Source organism: Capra hircus, chromosome 3 (assembly GCF_001704415.2).
Source record: "Capra hircus breed San Clemente chromosome 3, ASM170441v1, whole genome shotgun sequence".
Lineage (NCBI taxonomy): Eukaryota > Metazoa > Chordata > Mammalia > Artiodactyla > Bovidae > Capra > Capra hircus.
In genome coordinates, this window is record NC_030810.1 from 98,478,140 (window position 1) to 98,501,576 (window position 23,437).

Below are 23,437 nucleotides of genomic sequence, written 5' to 3' on the forward strand. Positions count from 1 at the left end.
AGGCTCTCATGACTCTGAGTAGACTATGATTACCTTCTGAAATATGCCTTTGGCAAACAGAAGGACCAACATGGTGGCATCCTCTGGAGGGCATCATCAAGGGCATCATCAAGGACCACAGTAAACTTTTATTTTTATTTTAAATGTTCTGTTCCATTAGGTCTATAAGTGCTCTTGTATTTTGTGTCCCAATTTTTGACTTAGAAAATATAAACACTAGAGCTAGAACAAAGTGGCTTTAGTTTGGGACCGGATCCTTTTTTACTTTCCTTAGTGAAAAGGTAAGTTTTTGCTTTGTTTCTCTGGACCTTAATCTTTCCATTTGTAGTGAGATGTTGGACCAAGTGATCTTGAAGGGCTCTTTTGTTTTTAACATTTTAACGGTATGAGCTTTGGAGTAGTGCTTTCAAAGTTTTCTACCTATTGTCTCTCTCTTTTAAAAATTTTATTTGTTTACTTTTGGTTGCACTGCGTCTTCAGTGCTGTGAGCAGGCTTTTTCTAGTTGGAGCAAGCGGGGGCTACTTTTCATGGTGGTGGTTGGCATTCTCTTGCAGTGGCTTCTTTTGTTATACAGTACGGGCTCTTGGCTGTGGGCTTCAGTTGTTGCAGCTCAAGGGCTTAATTGCTCCGCAGCATGTGGAATCTTCCCAGACCAGGGATCAAATCCCTGTCCCCTGCATCAGTCAGTGGATTCTTAGTCACTGCACCACCAGGGGAAGTCCCTACCTATTGTGTGTGTGTGTGTGTGTGTGTGTGTGTGTGTGTGTGTGTGTGTGTGTTTTAAATAAGCCTTCATGATACCAATCTCTGAGTGAATTTGGCTACAGTCCTATGATGTATCAAGACATTATGTCAAAAACAAAAAGAAATAAAACGACTATGTCTGTAGGGACAAACTCCAAAAATCTTTGAAATGTAAGTTAATTGATTATTTCCCTTTTTACCCAGCTTATATTTAGAAGCCCCCCTACCTCCATCCCCGGTAAAACATTAATACAATCTGCATCCTCCTTCTCACTGTATATTTCCTGGCCAGCTTTTCTTTGCCATCACCATATTTCCAAGAATCTGCTTTTTCCTCCTGTTGGCTTATAACTGTCTGTGTAACTTACTTCAGTCATGCCCTTCCCACCATTAATAAATTTAATTTGTACTGCTTTTAGGGTACACACTGATGTTCATCTTTTGGGGCTTCCTATTCTCTATGCCTAGTGCTTTGTACACATTCGGCACTCAGAAAATGGCTGTTGAATTAAACAGAATTTCTGACAATTCCTACCCAGCACATGCTTCAGACCTTCCTCCAAAGAAACCTTTCTGAACAAAATCAGACTTTGCATTCCCTTAATTTGTCTCTCACAGTACTTCTGTACACATGGTTTGTGTCACATTAACTTGTTTAGTTATTTGTTCAAGTTGTTCCTTTTGAAGTATGAGTGAACCATAAAGGAACAGTACCCAGACCTGGAGTTATGAAATGTTGATTTTAACTCTGCTAATTTGCTAGTTGAGCGACTGAGGACAGTCAGTCCCCCTCCCTAATTTTCAGAGTTAATTGTTTTTGTTTAACCTAAAAGAGGAAGGGAAAAGTTGCGAAAGGATCAAATGATTCTAGCCTTAGAATTGATATTTGGCATATTGGTTCCTTAACAAGGTTATGGGCATTTCTCGTGGCTCAGATGGTAAAAGAATCTGTTTGCTATTCAGGAGACATGGGCTCAATCCCCGGGTCGGGAAGCTCCCCTGGAAAAGGGAATGGCAACCCACTCCAGTATTCTTGCCTGGAGAATCCCATGGACAGAGGAGCCTGGCGGGCTACAGTCCATGGGGTCATAAAGAGTCAGACAGGACTGAAAGACTAACACAAGATGATAGTTCTCAAAGGCAAAGAATTTCCTTTTTCTACATTATGCTATACATACGCTGCCTGACATAGATGGTGCTTAATAAATTCCTCCTTAGAAAATGACTGCTATTCTACTCCTTCTGGCAAGAAAGTTAAACCCCAGGGTGCCCCTCTCGTATCATAGCCCATGACCTGAAAGGGTCTTCAAATCTGCTCTGGGAAATGCTATTCCAGACTCAGATATTGGCAGCGAAGACCAGCACACTGTATTAGTCATGAAGTTAAGGGGTACACCTAACAGCTTTGCCTTTTTAAGTAAGTGTGTTTATGGTTTGTGCTGCTTTCCTCAGGAAGATCATTTCCTTACAAGTAATGAGAGCTGTGTGTGATACGGTTGCAATCTCATCCCTCAGCTGGGATGGAGAGCTCACGTGATGCTGAGCAGGGCCGTTTTCCCACCGGCACACCCAGGAATGCTAAGTCTGGCAAATATTAACTCAGGAACCACAGCAGCATTTAGGAGACAGCAGTCTGCCCACCTTCCTGAACCTATCACTACTTTTAGGTTATTTTCTTTTAGTTGGCTTGAGCATTGTGCTTATTTCCCCTTTCATTCATTCCTCTTTCCTCCTTAAAAAAAAAAAAAAGGCAAAAACAAAATAAGACATTATATTTCCTCCATTTATCCCCAGCTGGAAGCCGTGATGTTCTCATTCATTTCAGAGCAAGTCTTTTCCTCTTTTGCCTAAGTGATGTACAGCACTTCCCTGGTGGCTCAGATGGTAAAGAATCCTCCTGGAACTCAGGAGACTCAGGTTCGATCCCTGGGTTGGGAAGATCCCCCGGAGAAGGGAACAGCTACTCACTCCAGTATTCTTGCCTAGAGGATCCCCTAAACAGAGGAGCCTGGCGGGCTACAGTAGTCCTTGGGGTCGCAAAGGTCAGACACAACTGAGTGACTGAGCACACCACACATGCACGCACACATACACAGTACATGCATTCATCCTCCTGCCTCCAAGCCAAGGGCCTGGGCATTGGAAGAACTCTGGAATCTTCCGGAGGTCTCTGGGAGCAGACACTCAAGCAGCCAGCTCTGGACAGAATAGATGGGTTGTGAGAGTGCCTCAGAACCGTTCCCGTGTGCTGCAGCTTTCCTAGGAGGGAGAGAAACATATGCTATTTTTCCATATGGCAGGGAAGGGAATGACATATTAGGTGGAAGAAAGCTAACACACATCTGAATGTATGTGAAGAAAAGACATAACTAGAAGGGAGGAGCTGTGGTTTAGGTTAAAACCACAAAGGAAGTGAAGGACGTTACCACCTTCCTCCTTGCGGGCAGAAGAGTCTCCTTTGGCTCATCTCATGGGCTCTGTGAGGCTGCGTCTTCCTATAGGAATACGTTTATGGCTCCTGCCCTCCTAGAAAAGCACCATACGCAGTGGTTTGTGGTCTTGCAGAGTTTAGACTTGATTTTTACAGCATAAACATGCCGTAAAGTACTTCCATTTCCAAACTTGTTGTCCCAAACAGGCTTCCCTTATCTTAAATAGAAAAGCAAAGACTTAAAGCTCTCTGGGAAATAAAGGGAAGGAAAAGCCTTTCCCAAGTCACCTTAGGAATTTCCCTCCTTTAACTCTGTTTTCCTAGAAGAGACCTTTTGACTAAGCTTTAACTTAGTGAAGGAAATGAGTAGTAGTTGTGTTCTCCTAATAGCAGCCGTTCACTGAGCACTTACAATATGCTGGCTATTTTTTTTATACTGTCTCTGAATTTCCAAAAGTTTTGAGAGATTTTAATATCCCCCATTTTTGTAGCTGGGAAAACTGAGGATAAGAAAAGTCAACTCATACCATGATCTTGAACCTTGAACTCAGGTGGGTTTGATGGTAACATATTTGACCTCTACCCTGCCTTTCCTTAAAATCTGGCTTTAGAAACATTTCAGCCACTGATGCCACAAACCTCGAAGTACGATTTGAAACCAGGCTTTTCCTAGATGACCCTGGGCAAATTATTTGACCCCTCTAAGGTCTTACTTATCTGGTAGGTCTTGACTGATATAACACTTGCTTAGATCAGGGGTCCCCAGCCTCCAGGAGCTAATGCTTGATGATCTGAGGTGGAGCTGATGTAATAATATTAGAACTGAAGTGCACAAAAAACGTGATCTGCTTGAATCATCCCGAAACCACCACCCACCCCTAATCTTCCCCCAACAAGTCCGTGGAAAAATTGTCTTCCACAAAACCAGTCCCTGGTTCCAAAAAGGTTGGGGACTGCTGATTTATATAGTGTTGACGAAAGTCCTCTTTATCAGCTTCCTTTTGGAACTAAGAGAAGCAACCCATATAAAGAGGTAGCAAATGGACTGGCAAACTTTAAATTCCCCAAAATATAGCCATGTACTCATTGTGTATAAGTCAGCTTTTGGACCAAACTCAAAGAGCTGAAGTTTGTTTAAGGGAGCCTTCCATTTCCTGAAACTGCCCTAGCTCCTCTCTCCCTTTGCAGCAAATGCATCCAAGGGTAAATGGCTAGTTAACACTTGGAAGAGAGAAGACATCCCTCTGCAAAAATAAAAGAAGCAAGCTTTCCTTGCAGAATTCTGTCTTTCTAAAGCTTGAGACAACAGTTGTTTGGAGTTTATTTTGGGGGAGTGGGGTTGTTGGCAGAGAAGGAAAAAGAAGCATCTGACTGCCCCTAGCCACACCGTGCACAAGGATAGGTCCTTTAATCTCATGCTTTTCGAGTTATGTTCGGTAGAGGGTCAATTGTAGATTCCAGGTCTCAGCTGCTTTTGATCAGAACTTTTTTTTTACTTTGGTGGTGCTTGAGTTTTAGACCCAGGCAACTTTCAGTCTGTTTTTCATTGCACATTTTGTCAAGATTTTACATCTAGGTTACATTGGACAGGTTTTCTTTTTTTCTCCTTCTCTGACTGTTCTGTGTAAATTAGTCTCTGGATTATTTTTTTCAGTTTATTTTAAATACAATATTAGAGTATCTTCCTAATTACAAGGGTAATAACTACTTACTACAGAGAACTGTTAGAAGAAAAGAATAAAGAAATACAAAATCACTCATGAACTCAGCATCCAGGGCACTATTCAGATTTTATTGTATTTCCTCCCGTCTTTTCTCTATGTACACATATATGTATATTAATATGAACATAACCAAGGTTGTTTATTTAACCATTCCCATTCTGCTGGATGTTTAGCTGCTTCTCTGTATATATAGCTGTCTGAGTTTCCTTATTTTGTTCTTCCTTATAGATAATTCTTAGAAAGGGAATTACGTGACGATTAGGGAAAACAGTACAAACTTTCCATTTTTTATTTTAAAAATTATTTGTAACAGATTATTTTAATACTGGCAAGCCTGGGTATGGTCTTTTTTTAGACTCTTGATGTACAGTGCCAAACTGATTGCCAGAAAAGCTGCTCTAGGACAGGGCAAACTACCATCCATAAGCCAAATCTATCCCATGGTCTCTTTTTGTGCAGTCCTTGAGCTCCGAATGGTTTTCACATGTTTCAATGGTTGGGGGAAAATCAAAAGAAGGATAATATTTCATGACACAATTAAAATTATACGAAATTCTCATTTCAATTCCATAAATAGCATATTTTTGGAACACAGTCATGTTCGTTCATTTACATACTGTCTCTGGCTGTTTTCAGCCTACAACGGCAGAGCCCAGTAGTTGCAAGAGACTGTATGGCTTGCAAACCCTCAATATTTACTGTCTGCTCTTTGCAGAAGCAGTTTGCTGACCCCTGCTTTTGTATGTAATCCTACAAGTTGCATGTTAGAGCACTCATTTGATCACATCCTGAACATTGGGATTTTCTTATTTTTTGTTAATTTGAACAAGTCAGTGAGTATTTACCAAATGTTTATCATGTGCCAGGTCTGCATAGAAAATATGATTTATTTATTATACTACCTCTTTGAGTACAAGTTAGAATGAATTTTTTCATAAGTTCAAGTGATTTTTTTTCTGTTAATTTTCTATCTATATAAAGTGTTCAGCTTCAACTCAGGTATTTACATTCTGCATATTGCTTTGTATGAGCTCTTTATATGCTAAGAACATAAACTTCTTTCAGTCATATTTGTTGAAATCTTATTTGTTGGAAATATTTTTTTCATTAGGTTGTTTGTCTTTTAGTTTTATGATTTTTTAAACATACAGAATTTTACATTTTTGTGTAGTCACATCTATTGAATTATTTATTTTTTCCTTTGATTTTATTCTAAGAATATCTTTGCCTGTCCCCAAGGTCTGATAAATATTTATCTATGTTTTCTTCTAGTTTAAAAAAAAAGGATTCATTTTTATGTTTATCACTTTAATCCCACTGGAATTTTTTATCATATGATGTGAGATAAGGATGTGAAATTTTTTCCAAAGAGTAGGACAATTATTTCAGTATTTCTTGAGCAATTCTTCCTTTTTCTACTTATCTGTGATGTCACCTTTACTAATTCTTACGTTTCCTGAGATGTGTTTCTGGCGATTATTCCAATTATCTTTAAGAATGTGTGTGTGTGTGTGTGTGTGTGTGTGTGTGTGTGTGTGTGTGTTCCTTGTGGATGTCCACTTTGTTGTTCCTGATTAGTTCTGTACAATGTATACATCCTGGTTGGATTTTCAAGCTTTACATTTTTTTGTTCCTCAGGTATTTTACTCCTTTACCATTGTAAATTTCAGTAGCATCTCCCCTTCTTGTGGTCAATTAGTCAGGAATGTGGTATAATCTTATGCCCTGAAAGTACACAAACGGTAAGGAAACTTCATACCAAACCGGAGATAAAAGCTAAAGCCAGACCTTGCACATATATGACTCAATTATAACCACTCCGGGTGACAAACGCTTTCGCATTTGTAACCTAGGAGGTTGGAGGTTTTCTGGCCGAGTAGTATCAGCTGGCATAAAAGGAGCAAGTCTCTGGAAGAGCTTCCCAGAAGAGCTGTTACATGATGTGCAGCCCCTAACCTTCTGTTAACGGCTCACCCCAACCCGACCTTAGTTCACAGTGGAGTTATTTCATTTACCAGGTGTGAAAATTGGATTTTACCACAGAGGAGGGGAGTTATTGCCTCTCAGGTCTGCTCTTTAGAGGAGCAGAGATTGTGGTGGGATTTATTAAGAGATTTGCTATGCATGGAACATATAATTAGAGATGTGGTCCTTTTAAATGGATTTGCTATCTTTGTCATTTTAGGAGAGCTGTTTTTTTTTTTTTTTTTTTTTTCCCGACAGCCTTCTTTTCCATGTAGGTTGCACACATCCTACCTAGGATCTGAATATTTTATATGGCACCATTCTGCCAAGAGAGGGACCTCAGGGGTGTGACAGGGAGTACAGCTTAGGGGGATGGTGGAGACTGCCTGTAGTTTGGATGCTGATGTTAGTCACACATCGATACTACGAATGGGAGGGAGGACGATAAAGTAACTTTTATGTTTATTAATTGCCATCTGGTCCAGGCCACAGCTTGATAGAGATATTAGGGTCATTCTGAGACTCTCTGACGAAGGAATTCTTGAAAATCAAGAGTTTAGATTTAATTACCTGTTGTTAGAGGCTGTGTCTGTTGTTAGAGATGGTCTCAATTTTAGGATCTGGTTAACCATATCTTCTTTATAGGAAGATACCTTGTTTACTATGATGACGGAGGAAGTGGCTGAATTTATTATTGTTTAGCAGTTCCAGCACACTTTGTTCTTGTTGAGTGCCTTCAACTTATTTATATATGTATGTTGGTTGCCCTCCGCGGCACTCCCATGAGACGAGTGGGTGCTAAGTTTTATTATCACCTGCTTTTCCATCAAGAAGGAGAATGGGAGCTCCTGAGAAGAGAAAGGACTGGGTTTATAGCTCAGAGTGCCTGTCACCTTGTTAGGGGATGCTCAGCAAAGTGGTGATGAAGGCAGCCCTCACAGCCTTCCTCCACCCCAGCTCCCTGTTGCTCGGCGACCTGCTCTTATCCTGTACCCTGCTAGCCAGGGGCTGCTCCCTTAAAATAAAAAATCATCACTATTCTTGGCCTCTGACTCTGTGGCACCACTTTACACCTAAACACCTCGCTTCCTCACCTGCTTTACAGTAAGGCCGCCTTCTCTCCTGCTTTGCTTTTAAAGGCCTTACTGTTTTCCTCACTGCCCAGCTCAGATCCCTGGAGTCATTGGTGACTCAGCCGCTCCACTCACCTCAGCTGCCCAGTGAGCCGTGGAGATTCTGTCACCTGCATGTCCTTGCATTTGTCACGTCCCTCCTCTTCCCCCTGCCACTGTCCTAAATCATAATACCCCTACCTGAAGTACTGCAGTAGCCCTTACCTGGGCCCCACTTCCCATCCTCAGCTCGCTTGTCTCCCTAAGAACAGCCTTGATAAATAGCACTCTCCCTCTGCCTCCATTCTCCAGAGCTCCCCACTGTCTTCCGATTGAAGTGCAGATTCTTACCCTGCCCTGGTGGCTGAGATGGTAGAGAGACTAACACTTCTTACCCTGTTCTCAAACCCTACCTTCCTTTTAGCCTTCTCTCCTAAACGAGCTTTTACTGCTCATCAGGATAGAGGAGCTTGATAACCAGGCGCCTGCGGGGAGAGCTCCTGAGTCGGCAGTTCTGCCTGCGGGCCCAGAACCCGCGCTGTTAACAAGCATCCCCCCATATCCCTCTTGCCCCACGCCCATGCCGGCCAGGTGCGCCCAGTGCGTGCCGCGCGCTCTGGACCACGCACGTGTCCAGCACTGTTCTCACCAAGGCTCATGCTCTCAGCCCCTGGGCCTAGCTATGCTGTTCGTTTCGCCTGAAACACTCCCCACCCTGCCCCATCTCCACCTGTTGAAATTTTTCTCATGCTTTCAGGCCCAGCTCAAATATCTCCTCCTTTAAGATTGTTCCAAAAGGAGAGGATGCAGACTTCCCAGCATTAAATGTAAGGTCCGTTCACACAGAACATCCCCCCTGTACAGTTCCAGTCCCGACTCCTGCCCAGGTTCCTCCGCTATCCTTAAACTCCCACTGAAAATGCATTCTCAGAACAGACTCTTTTACACATACCTCTGCCAGGAATGCGGTGCCCCTCCCCCCTCTTCCTCCCTTCCCCCATCTCTCTCTTGGTCTCCCTTAAAAAAAAACTTATCCTACTAGGCTCAGCTCATATGTCACTTCCTCCGTGCCACATTCATCACAACCAACAGTCTTACTAGGCTCTCCCCGCCCCCGCCGGCACTAAAGCACTCCCTCCCCTGTGCTTCCTCGGCCTCCTATACCTCCTAGAGAACTCCATGCCAGTAGCTTACTTCGTGTTTTACCCGTGTAGCTTAATCCTAGGCAGTGACCTTGACTAAGGTGGTATTCCGCGGCCCTGGCACCGAGTGAATACTCATCACTCCTTCTGGAATGCGAGCACGAGGGAGTCTCTTCTCCTGAGGCATCCTTCCCCCAGGACGATCTTTGATCTTTGCCCTTTCCCCTTAGCGTTGTTCGTCCCTTGTCTTTTCTGTACTTGTTTTTTGCCTCCTTCTAGATTGCAGGCACCCTTGAGGGAAGAAGCCTTGCAGGGTTTCCCTCCCCGTTCCCCAGCCTGGCTCCTTTACCCGTGGCAGGAGCTCAGTAAATGCTTGCTTAATTGAATTGTAGGGCGTTGTGCTCAGCTAGCTGCTAAACAACCCCATTTAAGGGGTTAACTAATAACGCTTGGAGAAGTTCTTCTCCTCTGGGGGTATTTGCAATTTAATGGAAATCTTAAAACCCAAAGGAAATGTTCACTAATGGTGGGACTGCAGGCACCCAGGGAGGCTCACTTTTGGTGGCGGTGAATGAGGGCTGGGGGTGGTTTCCAGCCTGGGAGTCCTTCACCTGTTTTGTGACATGGACCCCCTTGAGCAGTCTGATGAAGCCTATGGACAGAATCGTGATTTTAAACATGTATAATAAAGTACATAGTGATACAAAGATACTGCATAATGAAATAATTTTAATAATGAAATATCAAAAATATTCAAAACCTCTAATTTGTAATATAGTAATTTATGTGCTTCTTTATTAGGGCATTAATTTTTTAAAAAAGTCTATTGGCAGATCTAATAACTACTGTAATTTTGTCATAGTGATGAGTGTAAACAATATTGAGAATATCTGCCACAACTGTAAGATGATGTGAAAATGTCTGTGATTCTATTGGTGAAAAGTCATGGGTTGCTCTGCCTTGATCTATTGCCTATCTTCATCATTGAAGGGAATTATAAATTTCAGGTAGAAGTTAGTGAAATTTAAGTTTTATTCCCCCCACCCAATCTAAATTCTATCTCGGTGTCCAACTTGGACCCAGGATTTGGAACCTATTGCTTAGCAGTATGGGTGGTGGATGGTCCTGAAGCCAGTGTGGTTTCAATCTTGGGCTTCCTTTTCTATCTTGAGCTTCATGAGTCTTTGAATTTTTTTTCCCCCTTTATTTTCACAGCCAAGGACTGTAGTCTAATTTTGCTTCATTTACACCAACCAGAAATGTGAAAGAAGGAGAAACGAAGAACTGTCAGGTCTTAGGGGAGGGAAGGGGTCTTTAGTCCCTAGCCTGAGAGGGTCTCCTCCCCAAAGTTCTAAGCTTTGGTTAGGGATGGAGTCAGGGCAGGAGGAAGAAGGGTCCACGAATTCTGAGGTGGAAAAGCAGTTGTAGTTTATCTGAGAATCTCTGCTGCTTCCTTCTAAATTCAGAAGTCAATACTGGGGCCAAAGAGTCTGATTCTAGTGGTGGTCCAGCACAGTATCCATCCTTCTTGGTTGCTAGTGACTAAGTGAAATATCATTGCTCTTGAAAACTGCACTCCCTAATGCTGATGTTATTTCTAATTTGGGTAAAAATGTTTGTGCAGTTCTTTTTAGCACCAAAATACAGGGAACATATTCAGTCCATTCCCAGTTATCCTTGTGTATTTTAGTCACTTAGCGGCAATTTTCCCCTGAGTAGACTTACCCCACTCTTTGCCATGCTGTGGGACACATACCTTTGCTGTTAGTAGGTGTATGCTTAGACAACACAAGTAAATTTGAATATTAGCTGGATATGCTGCTACCAGGGTGAATACCATGTCAGCCCAGGTAAACTATTATCCCTGTCCTCCTTAAATGGTAGTTACACCAAACATTTGCCATTGGCTTCTTCCTTTTTTCCTTTCCTCTTGTGTGTGTCTGTTTGTGTGTGTGTGTGTGTGTGTGTGTGTGTGTGTGTAAGCTCATCCATTTTTATTCCTTCGACTTTCACCTCTGCACCTGCACCTCTTACCTGGTGGGATATCTCCACTTTAGTGTCCAGTGGTCACCTATGATTCCAAAACTTAACTCTCTTCCTTCACAAACCAGCTTCACCTTTCTAAATAACATCTTTATTGAGATGTAACTTGCATACCCTAAATTCACTCATTTTAAGTGTATATATGAATCAATGATTTTTTTTTTTTTGGTAAATTTACAGTATTGTGCAACCATCACCAAAATCCATTTTTATATAACCTTTGCTTCACCCCAAAAAGACCGCTCATACTCATTTGCAGTTGATTCCCATTTCCAGTCCCACTAATCTGCTCTCTTTTATATATTTGCTTTGTTTGGACATTTCATGTAAATAACATTATACAATATTATAGTCTTTTGTATCTGGCATCTTCCCTGGTGGCTCAACCGGTAAAGAAGTGAAGTCGCTCAGTCATGGCCGACTCTTTGTGACCCCATGGACTGTAGCCTACAACGCTCCTCCGTCCATGAGATTTTCCAGGCAAGAGTACTAGAGTGGGTTGCCATTTCCTTCTCCAGAGGATCTTCCCAACCCAGGGATCGAACCTGGGTCTCCCACATTGTAGACAGATGCTTTACCATCTGAGCCACCAGGGAAGTCTAAAACAACGAGCGGCACACTCCCACGGAGCGGCGGGGGTGGGGTGGGGGGAAGTTCTGCCCACGTGCTCTGGCAGTCGCCACGCGGCCACTGCGCACTCAGGAGGGGCAGCAGGAAAGAAACCACCTGCAAATGCAGGAGACCTGGGTTCAATCCCTGGGTCGGGAAGATCTGCTGGAGAAGGAAATGGCAATCCACTCTAGTATTCCTGCCTGGAGAATCCCATGGACAGAGGAGTACAGTCTATGGGGTCCCAAAGAGTGTTACACGATTGAGTGACTAACACTTTCACTTTTCTTTTCTTTCACTTAGCAAGTGATTTTGAGGTGCATCCATGTTATAGTGTGTATCAGTACTTGATTTTTTTTTTATTGTTGAATATATCCTACAGTATTGTCATGTGTGTGCATACATGCTCAGGCACTTTAGTCATGTCTGACTCTTTTCAACTCTATGGACCATAGCCTGCCAGGCTTCTATGGGATTCTCCAGGCAAGAATACTGGAGTGGATTGCCATGCCCTCCTCATACCACATTCTATTTATCCGTTCATCAGTTGATGGACATTTGGATTGTTTTCACCTTTTGGCTATTGAAATAATGTTGCTGTAGAACATTCACATACAAGTGTTTGTGGACATGCAGGAGTGGAATTGCTGGGTTGTTTGGTAAACTTAACGTTTAACTTTTTAACTACAGAACTGTTTTCAAAGGTGGCTGTGCCATTTTACCGTCCCACCAGCAGTGTATGAGAATTACAGCATCTCTCCATTCACACAACACTTGTTATTGCCTGACTTTTCAAAACTGTATCCCTAGTTGGTATGTAGTGTTATTTCACTGTGGGCCAGTGCCATTTTCAAACCACTCCTATTTCTGACCACAGTGTCCCTCTTTTCACAGATTTTGTGGCTAGAAGCCAAACTTATGCTGTTTTTTCCTTCCTCTTGTACTTTCATGCTGCAGAAGTGAGCTACCATAATCTTCCTCAGAGAGCCCCTGGCCTGGCCACCTTTTCCTCCCTCCTCACACTGGCCACCTTTTCCTCCCTCCTCCATCCTACCTGGCTCTGCACCATCTCACATTTACTACACATTAGTCTTCCAGCTGCTCTCCTTGCTGGTTGTAGCTCTCTCTTCAAATCGTCCTTCCCGTAGCTGCAGATTCATTGTTAGTATCATAACATGAAAAGGATCTTTCGTGGATATGGAATTGGGGGATGTGTGCTCTGGTCCAGGAATCACACTCGTTATCTCATGACCTTGAATTAGTTCTGTAACTTATCTGAGCCCAGTCTCCTTCATTAAGTTACTTAACCTCTCTTGACACCAGTTAGGAGAGTCCCCATTTGCTCATGGGCAAGGTGAGGATAATAATAGAGTCTATCTTACAAAGCTGTTGTGAACCAACCATGTAGCCCATTTAAAGACCTTAGTACAGGTGCATGGGGAACACTCAGTCAGTGCTAAGACTATTATTTTAATTATAACTATAACTACTATTGTTATTCACTGAGTTTGAGTAAACTCCGGGAGTTGGTGATGGACAGGGAGGCCTGGTGTGCTGCGATTCATGGTGTCACAAAGAGTCGGACACGACTGAGCAACTGAACTGAACTGAACTGATAAGGGAGGTATCGTCTGAACCTTATCACGTGGTTATCCTAAGAGTTGGCTGTTGCTATGAATATGAAAATGCTTTGAAAGACACGATGTAAATTGCAGTGGTGTTATTTTTTACACAATGTTTCCCTTGCTCATGAGAGAGGTTGTGTAGGTTAGTAGCAAGGGCACAGGTGTTGCCACCAGCCTAGCATTCAAATCTGGAATGTGCTGTTTAAGTATTGTGAGGCTTGGGCAGTCATGTAACCTCTGCATTTGGGTTTTCTTGTCTATAAAATGGGTGTAATTATAAATCACATTCAGGATGATGCTGTAAGGAAGGTGCCTGTTCCATAAGCAGTGTTCAGTACACTGTGACTTTTTTTTTATTAATAAAGATTTATACTGCTAGTTATTTAGGTATATAAACACATATATACATCAGTGGCAAAGAATTCACCTGCCAATGCAGAAGACACCGGTTAGATCCCTGAATCAGGAAGATCCCCTGGAAAAGGAAATGACAACCTACGTCAGCATTCTTGCTTGGGAGATCCCATGGACAGAGAAGCCTGGCGGGCTACAGTCCTTAGAGTCACAAAAGAGTCAGACATGACTTGGCAAATAAACAACAATGGCGACAGGCATACTTTGGTTCTGTTTTGATAAATACAGACATCTAATGCAGTATTTGTTAGTATTTTCAGATACACATATTTTTGTTAAATGGCTATTAGTAAATAACAGTATAAAATTATTTATCAAAAAGTTGTAAATTTTTAAGCAGGTTAGCTTTTTTTACAATATTGTTTTATTTAGAGTGAACAATCTTTTAGTTGAAAGTTACTAATAGAATAAACCATGAAGAACACGTAAGCATGTTATTTTTTAATACTAAGGTCTTCGTTACTCTTTTTATTGAAGTATAATTGCTGTATAATATTTCATAAGTTACAAGGTATACAACATAGTGATTCATAATTATTAAGGTTACATATATTCCATTTCTGGAGAAGGCAATGGCAACCCACTCCAGTATTCTTGCCTAGAGAATTCCATGGACAGACCATGAGCTCGCAGAGTTGGACATGACTGAGGGACTAACACTTCCTTTTTCTATACTCCATTTATAATTATTATATAATATTGGCTATATTCCCCATGTTGTATAATATATCCTTGTAGCTTATTTTATCTGACCTTTTTTAAAACTCACTGTGTATTCCTCTTGTATGCTTTCTCAAAATTATATTTTGCGTAATGAACTCCCAACTTATTTAACCAATCATATGCCCCATTGCTTCCTAACACCCATGCTGAAGAGAGGCTGTAGTGTGGGCTGGTTAAGAGCTTTCACCTCAGGCTGACTTGGGTTTTAAACTCAGCTCCCACTTAGCTGCATGATTTAGGACAGTCACTTACTCCTTGAAGCATCTGGCGCCTCAACTGTAAAATGAGAATAACAGTTCGTATCTCATGACGTTATTATGTGTATTAAATGAGACAATATAATGTAGTGTTTAGAATAGTGCCTGGCACAGGCAGATACTAAATACTCAATAAATGACAGCTGTCATCATGGTTGTTGGTAATGACTTTTCCTGTTATCATTTTCTGTCCACACATGTGCTGTGCTCCTTTCAGTCCATGGCTTGCTCCTTGTCTATCTTCCCCTGAGGTCATCAACCCCTCTTGGAACTGCCCAAATTCTAGTCTTCAAGGCCCAGTTCAATCTGATCCTTCAGATTATTGCTTGCTACTCCAAACTCTACTCATCGCTTTTTTTTTTTCTTTCCTACGAGTCTAGAGTTTTGTGTCATATCTGTTATACAATTTAGGAATTAGTTGTTATTAATTTTTATGCTTCCTCATTTGGACTGTAAGGTGCCTGAGAGGGACTATTTCTTCAGCCTCTAACGAAATTCTCGCTCTCCTTAATTTGGCATTAAGACAGATAGCAGGTGTTCTATTAGTTTTTGATAACACAGAAAGCAAACATGTAAAAGTCGTTATGAAAATTTAAAACCCGGGGTTACTTGATCCCCTGTATGGTCTCCTTCATTAATATGAATCAAGATTTATCCTGAGAAAAATTATTTATTCTAAAACACAGCACAGAAAGGAGAAAGGCCTGGTGATTGAAGAGTTCCAAACTCAAGATCAGCACTGTTTGTTAAGTTAGTGTCTTTCCTGACACGAATGACCTTATTTTTGCTTTCGTCATCACTTCTTGGCCTCTCTCTGCTGTCTCACCTCTTTTTCCAATCCCAGAGGACCTGCTGTCCTCAGGAAGCCCTCTGAGTATCTCCTTCTAGCTTGAGGTTCTGAGGAAAAAGTTTCTCCAAGTTTCAGAATTAGCCTTTTCTTTGTTCTCTGTATTTCCTCATTATAGTTGGCAGTTAAGAAGAATAGAGGTCTGGCCAGATAAAATTTTAAAGTGACAAAGGGCTGACCCCTTATTATGTTCCTTCCCAAGGTATTGGGAAAGTGACATCTAAAATCCAAAGGTATGAATGTCTAATGACAGACTTTAAAGGAGTGTCTTAGGAGAGTTGAAGAGATACCAGTGAGTGAGATATGGTATGACAATAAGTGAAGTATTGAGGAGATGGCCTTTTCAGTGCTCCTAAAATCTCTCTTAAGGCCAACCGCATTGTGGATAATCCAGAGATGTACAAATGTAATAATAATAACCAATGTTTATTGGGTACCTAGAGTGCGCCAGGCGCTCTTCCTTCATGTCTGTATGCAGTCATTCATTTGTTCCATACACTATCGTTACTCCATTTTATGGAAGAAAAAACTCAACCCTAGAGAAGTTAAGTAATTTTTCTAAAGTCACACAGCCCTCTAATGGAAAGCTGGGATTCAAGCCGAGCAGTCTGACTGAGAGGCTCTCCATCCAGAAATGCTTTTTTGATTCATGATTCTCCCCTTGTAAACAGTCTGGGAAGGGGCAACTTCATGATAAAAACCTAGATATCACCACCATCATCATAATCATCACCATCATCACAGCAAACAAGGTCCTATGTCACTGTGTACAGGGCACAGCACAGAATGCTCAGAGGATAAAGAGGCATCTGGCCCCACTACATGTCTGAACTTGACCCCTTAACCCTTCAGATTGATTCAAATGCCTCCACTACCACACAGCAGTTTCTGCTCACCTCACCCGACTCCCAAGAATGTACCTCCTCTTGACTGCCACTTTTTGCTTCTGCTCTGCCACTTATTTATTACTTTCTATTTTGTATTACGGTTATTTATATACATTCTCATACAGCCGACCAAGCCTTTGCTCATTGCTGAGTCTTGCCTGGTTGCTGCTACACATTTTTTAAGATTCTGCTCAGGTCTTATTGTGTCCCCTGACTCTCCTATCTGAATTAGATACCCCTCCTCTGTGTGCCCCAAATGCCTGGTATGTATCCATATCATAGCATTTACTATGTGCTGTGCTGTGCATAGTCACTCAGTCATGTCCAACTCTTTGAGACCCCCATAGACTGTAGCCCACCAGGCTCCTCTGTCCATGGCGATTCTTCAGGCCAGAATACTGGAGTGGGTTGCCATACCCTGCTCCAGAGGATATTCCCAACCCAGGGATTAAACCAGCATTTACTACACTTGATTATAAATGTTTGCTTATCAGTATCCCTAACTGGATAGATCCCAGATTCTAATGTCAAGGAACATGTCCTCTTCTTATTTGAATCTTTGGTACTTTGCAAAGTACCTGGTAAATTAGGCATTTTCTCTCCCTGCCAATGAATCTTCCATATAAGTCTGATTATACTTGGAAGACAAAATTGTGTACCTGATTCATTTTTTGTTTCCCTCAAGATGCCCTGCGTCTAATAGATGCTGAATAAATGTAGCAATAACTAAATGACTTCGAAACACAAAGAGGTGTCAGATTCTGCTCTCAGGATATAGGGAAGGACTGGCAACTACAGCAAAAGGTAGATGATATTACTATTGGGCTTCCCTGGTGGCTCAGCAGTAAAAAATCCTCCTGCAATGCAGGAGCTGCAGGAGACACAAGTTCGATCCCCGGGTCTGGATGATCCCCTGGAGGAGGGCATGACAACCTCCTCCAGTATTCTTGCCTGGAGAATTCCATGGACAGAGGAGCCTGGTGGGCTACAGTCCATAGGGTCGCAAAGAGTTGGACAGGACTGAAGTGACTTAGCACGCATGTACACACACTATTAATATTAAACGTTTGCATATCTAAGTTGTGTTCTAAAACAGGTGATATAAACACCTACTACTGAACTTAATGATAAAGAAAATAACATTTTTTTTCTATGAAGTTTGAAGTTATTTGGCCAGTAAAATGCAGTCTAATATTCAAATCCAGGGCCTGGTAACTCTAAAGCCACTGATTTTCCTGCTATGTTAGGATAGTTGGTTCCAGAAGAACAAGTAGGGCTTAAATAATTAGAGAGGAATTAGCACTACACAAATGACTATACACATACACACACACACACACACACTTGTATGTACATGTATGTATACACACACAGGTCTTTCGGAAAGATCTATTTAGGAAGAACGCGGAGAATTGACTGAGAGGAGAAGCTGGAGGCAGGAATGTCTATTTAGAAACTATTACAACAGTCCCAACTTGGGAACAGAAAACAAGAAACTGATTTAAGGAGGAGTTTGTGGACAATGATGATTGAGTAAAATACACAGCAGGTAGAAATTTTGAGTCAGGATTACTCCAAAGTTTCAAGCCTAAGTGAGAGACAGTGTATAATTTTGAAAGTTGGTGAGTTTGTATTTTGATGTATTAAATTGACTCCTAGATGGGTAAGCTGAGTGGATAGAAATGCAGGATTTAAGCTCAAGAGAGGCCTGTGTTAAACCTGCAGATGGGTTGATCAACTGCAAAGAGGTGATAGCTAGAGTTAGGAGAGTGAGAGAGAGAAATCCCAGGGAGAAGTGGAGAAAAAAAAAGATCAAAGAACCAAGGAGTTGAAGGAACATTCAAGAAATGTTCAGGTCAAGGAAGTATTTAAGTCAAAAAAGAAGACAGACCTCTAGGTATCTATTAGAAGGAAATGAAATCATGATCTTGAAGTGATATCTGCACCCCCATGTTGACAGCAGCACCATTTACAATAGCCAAGTAACAGATGAATGGATAAAGAAGATATGTGTTATATATACAGTGAAATATTACTCAACCATAGAAAAGAAGTTATGCCATTTGCCATTACTCGGATGAAACTTGAGGGCATTATCCTGAGTGAAGTAAGTCAGACAGAGAAAGACAAATACTGTGTGATCTCACTTATATGTGAAATAAAAAAACCCCAAACTCACAAAAACGGAGAACAGATTGGTGATTACCAGAGGCAGAGGGTTGGGGGAAAGGTATTAAGGTATTCAAAAGGTGGCTCAATGGTAAAGAATCCGCCTGCCAATGCAGGAGATGCAGGAGAAGTGGGTTCAATCCCTGGGTCCAGAAGATTCCTTTGAGTAGGGAATAGCAGCCCACTCCAGTATTCTGGCCTAGAAAATTCCATGGACAGAGGAGCTTGGCAGGTCAGACGAGACTGAGAGCACACACACACACACACACACACACACACATGCATTCAAAAGGTACAAACTTCCAGTTATAAGATAAATAGGATGTCTATTTATCTATAAGATAAATAGGGGGTGTAACGTACAGCATGGTGACTATAACCAACAATACTGTGGTGTATATTTGAAAGTTGCTAGCAGAGTAGGTCTTAAAAGTTCTCATCAGACATACACAAATCATAACTATGTGAGGTGATGGATGTTAACTAAAGTTAAGGTGGTAATTATTTCACAATATATGTATATTCAATCATTATATATATACCTTAAACTTACACAATGTTATATGTCAATTATATCTCAATAAAATTGGGGGATGGGGGCTAGACAAAATAAGAATATCTTTGTATCTTGGAGTCCAAACCGTAAGAGAGTAAGGAAAGGATATTCATTGGATGGATTTGGTGATTAGGTTTGGCCATATTGGAGAAAGGATTTTGGTTAGATGGTTGGGTTAATTACAGAGGAAGAAAAGGAATTGTGATGGGAGAGAATGTAGGTTACCTTTTAGATAAACTGGGAATGAAAAGAAAGGGGGGGAAAGAGTATTTGTGTAAGAAAGATTTTACTAAAGATTCTAAAAAGTAAATGGAAGACAGACGGATAACTGAGCAAAACCCTTCCAAGTTGAGATGAGATGACAAGGTTGGTCTTGCATTTCTATCCACCTAGCTTACCCATCTAGGAGTAGGAGAAGTAGGAGACAAAGTTTGGAATAATTGCTGTAGGAAATGATATAGGAGGCAATGAGGCTGCATAAAAGGATTGCCAAGTAAAACCCAATAAAGTTTGATTGAAGTTTTATCACCCGAAATTTGATTGAGATCCATTTTTTTGTTTGTTTCATGGTTTTTTTTTTTTTCTAGTAATGTCTGCCAGCCCAGGAATGAAAACAAATGTGGGTATATCTCAGCCATGGGAATTTCAGTTGCTGGAATGGTAGATGGTCAAGTATTCCAAAAGGCAGTGTGGCTAGTAAGAGCAACCCGGATTCAACCATGGAAGTGAGGTCAAAGCTGCAGTAGTTGGGTTCCAACTCCAGAGAAGCTGGGAAGAGACTGATTGTGGGAAGTGGGAAGATTTTAGTAGTGAAGGCAGAACCCAGGAAAAATAAAATAGGTGTATCCGATGGGCAAAATTCCTGGAGAAATGTCTAGCAGAAGAAAATGAAATTAAATAGTAGAAATACTTGCAGAGAATTATTCTTGGGAAACAGGTTAAGAATAAAAAATGAAATAGTAAATTAGTGGAAACTGAAGAAGAAAGGAGACACGAGACTGTAAGGACAGATGTGAAGAACCCCCCTGAAGACCAAGAGATCTAGGGGAGAAATGGTTAGAGCACGTGGAACATATAAGTTGTTTTTCATTGAGCCATGATGGACTATGGCTAAACTGGAAAGCTGGGGAAGGGGAATTGGGATTTCTTTATCAATCAATTCAGTTCATTTCAGTTCAGTCACTCAGTCGTGTCCAACTCTTTGCAACCCCATGAATTGCAGCACGGCAGGCCTCCCTGTCAATCACCAACTCCCGGAATTCAAACTCATATCCACTGAGTCGGTGATGCCATCCAGCCATCTCATCCTCTGTTGTCCCCTTCTCCTCCTGCCCCCAATCCCTCCCAGCATCAGAGTCTTTTCCAGTGAGTCAACTCTTCACATGAGGTGGCCAAAGTATTGGGGTTTCAGCTTTAACATCAGTCCTTCCAAAGAACACCCAGGGCTGATCTCCTTTAGGATGAACTGGTTGGACCTCCTTGCAGTCCAAGGGACTCTCAAGAGTCTTCTCCAACACCACAGTTCAAAAGCATCAATTCTTCAGTACTCAGCTTTCTTCACAGTCCAACTCTCACATCCATACATGACCACTGGAAAAAACAGCCTTGACTAGACAGACCTTTGTTGGCAAAGTAATATGTCTGCTTTTGAATATGCTATCTAGGTTGGTCATAAGTTTCCTTCCATGGAGTAAGCGTCTTTTAATTTCATGGCTGCAGTCACCATCTGCAGTGATTTTGGAGCCCAAAAAAATAAAGTCTGACACTGTTTCCACTGTTTCCCCATCTATTTGCCATGAAGTGATGGGACCAGATGCCATGATCTTCATTTTCTTAATGTTGAACTTTAAGGCAACTTTTCACTCTCCACTTTCACTTTCATCAAGAGGCTTTTTAGTTTCTCTTCACTTTCTGCCATAAGGGTGGTATCATCTGCATATCTGAAGTTATTGATATTTCTCCCGGCAATCTTGATTCCTGTGGTCCACTGGAGAAGGGAATGGCAAACCACTTCAGTATTCTTGCCTTGAGAACCCCATGAACAGTATGAAAAGGCAAAATGATAGGATCTTGAAAGAGGAACTCCCCAGGTCGGTAGATGCCCAATATGCTACTGGAGATCAGTGGAGAAATAACTCCAGAAAGAATGAAGGAATGGAGCCAAAGCAAAAACAATACCCAGTTGTGGATTTGACTGGTGATAGAAGCAAGGTCCACGGCTTTAAAGAGCAATATTGCATAGGAACCTGGAATGTTAGGTGTATGAATCAAGGCAAATTGAAAGTAGTCAAACAGGAGATGGCAAGAGTGAACATTGACGTTCTAGGAATCAGCGAACTAAAATGGACTGGAATGGGTGAACATAACTCAGATGACCATTATATCTACTACTGTGGGCAGGAATCCCTTAGAAGAAATGGAGTAGCCATCATGGGCAACAAAAGAGTCCAAAATACAGTACTTGGATGCAATCTCAAAAACGACAGAATGATCTCTGTTCGTTTCCAAGGCAAACCATTCAGTATCACAGTAATCGATCAATTAGGGCTTAAGAATTTGCAGACTGGGTGTCACAAAGCTTGGCTTCTAGAAGGCAGGCAATGAGGGTAGGAGGCACAACCCTATAGGTTTGAGTGTGGAAATAAAGGAGAAACATCGGTGGTGCCCTCTAAAGGGAAATGAGTGTCACATGACAGATCTGTCAGAGCTTTTGCAGATAGAGTGCCTCTGATGCCTGGGTCGTGGAAAGCAGATATGTGGGGACATAGAACAAGACCCAAGCTCACATCAGACTGCCAATGGCCCCAGATGGAGCGGCAGGAAGGAAGAAGATGGGAATTTTTATTTCTTCCTTACAAAAAGGACAATTAGCCCTCCATATTCCTGGAAGGGATGAAGCTCTGGAACTTCTCATTGGCTTAAATGGACTGGTGAAATCTGCTTCATGGGCAGCCTAAAGAAGAAATCCCTTCCTGACTGTTTTACTACAGCATTGGGTAATACCTATGAAAGTCAAGATGCTGGTCCATTCTAACCCTTCATTTTCAGTCATAAATTACTATCTTGATAGTATTCCTCTGTCCATGGGATTCTCCAGGCCAGAACACTGGAGTAGGTTGCCATACCCTCCTCCAGGGCATCTTCCCTACCCAGAGATCTTGCATCACAGGTGGATTCTTTACTGCTAAGCTACTGGGGAAGCCCAGATAAATTGATAAAAAAAATAGTTTAAGAAGCAGGAAATCATGAACAAACTAAGGACTTTGACCAAGGCCAATAATTTGTTAGAGCCTCTTATAACCCTTGCTGTCCTGGGTGGCTCAGTGGTAAAGAATCTGCTTGCAATGCAGGAGACTCAGATTCGATCCCTGGGTTGGGAAGACCTCCTGGAGAAGGAAATGGCAACCCACTTCAGTATTCTTGCCTGGGAAATCCCATGGACAGAGGAACCTGGTGGGCTGCAGTCCATGGGGTCACAAAAGAGTCGGACATGACTTCTGAACTAGATAGCAAGATGCTTCTAACCCTAGCACCAGCTGACTGAGTGGGTTCAGCCTTTCCGAGTCTTGATTTTATTATCTAATATTCTCTCCTACAATAGTAAATATTGTTAGGAGTGAATAATCCTCGGAGGTTAGAACAGTGCTGTAGAGTGTTGGACTTAAATTCTAGTCCCTAAAAATGGGCATAATTTTGGCAAGTCATGAAACTTCTATGTCTCAGAATTCTCATCTGTAAAATAGGATGTGGTTCTTTCCAAACCAGAAATTTAGATATATGTTTATCAAAAGCTGAGAGAACAAAAGCATTTCGAAGGTGGAGCTTACAAGTGAAAAAGACTAGTGACACACAAATAACAGGTGCAGTGATTAGCTGAAGAACTAAGCCAGACATACCATCCATGTTTGTATCACAGTGAGTGCTTATCATCATTAGGAGAAGCACATTTCAGAAAGTAAAAAATCAAACCCAGATCTCTTTAGTGTTGAAAGCTTTTATTTTTAACAATATTACCATTTGGATTAAAAAAAAAGATTTCTCTTAGAATTTCTACAGTAAGAGAAATAGTTTGAAGCTTTTATTTAAAGGATGCTTTTCACAACGACTTCATCATTATCAATTAGTATTTATGTATAAACAGTATGCTAGATCCCTATCCAGTAAAATAGATAGAATTCTTTCTCAAGT

The 23,437-nt window shown here is 41.5% G+C and overlaps 1 protein-coding gene across 2 annotated transcripts in view; it reads left to right on the top strand.

Moving 5' to 3' along the window:
- The window catches only part of BCL9 (B-cell CLL/lymphoma 9), a 95,408-nt gene that overhangs the window by 43,939 nt on the left and 28,032 nt on the right, over positions 1–23,437 (top strand). The gene's annotated exons all lie outside the window — the stretch shown is intronic.